Raw genomic sequence first — 329 nt, 5'->3', positions numbered from 1 at the left:
CGGATCGGCTTTCACCGTGGACGAAGCGGAGTCCAGCCCGGGGTCATCACATGTGGTTGCCGCAAGCCCTCCGGCCGCTCCTTCGTCGAATATGGAGGACTGTTTCCTGATCCTGAAAGAGTAGACTACAATGGCGGCTGTTCTGACTCACAGACTGTAAGTACGTTTTCATTTAAAGGATTTGCCACTGATGATTCAAACGCGAGTTTTGAGCAGTGTAGAGTAGCGCTTGTTTGTCATTTATCCGATCACAAATGCAGACATGGTTTTATGTTTACGCGGCGCGATGCAACGCAGCGTGTAAAAAGACAGTATAAGTTATTATAATC

At 48.0% G+C, this 329-nt stretch overlaps 1 protein-coding gene across 1 annotated transcript in view; it reads right to left on the bottom strand.

Annotated features, from left to right (window-relative positions):
* LOC107731462 (short transient receptor potential channel 6) overlaps nt 1-329 on the bottom strand; it is a 10,205-nt gene that overhangs the window by 593 nt on the left and 9,283 nt on the right. The window lies entirely within an intron of this gene.

This window comes from Sinocyclocheilus rhinocerous, unplaced genomic scaffold, assembly GCF_001515625.1.
Source record: "Sinocyclocheilus rhinocerous isolate Xijiao unplaced genomic scaffold, SAMN03320098_v1.1 scaffold2988, whole genome shotgun sequence".
In the NCBI taxonomy this organism is placed as follows: domain Eukaryota; kingdom Metazoa; phylum Chordata; class Actinopteri; order Cypriniformes; family Cyprinidae; genus Sinocyclocheilus; species Sinocyclocheilus rhinocerous.
The sequence above is the reverse complement of the archived record's forward strand: the minus strand, read 5'-3'. Positions and strand labels throughout refer to the sequence as shown.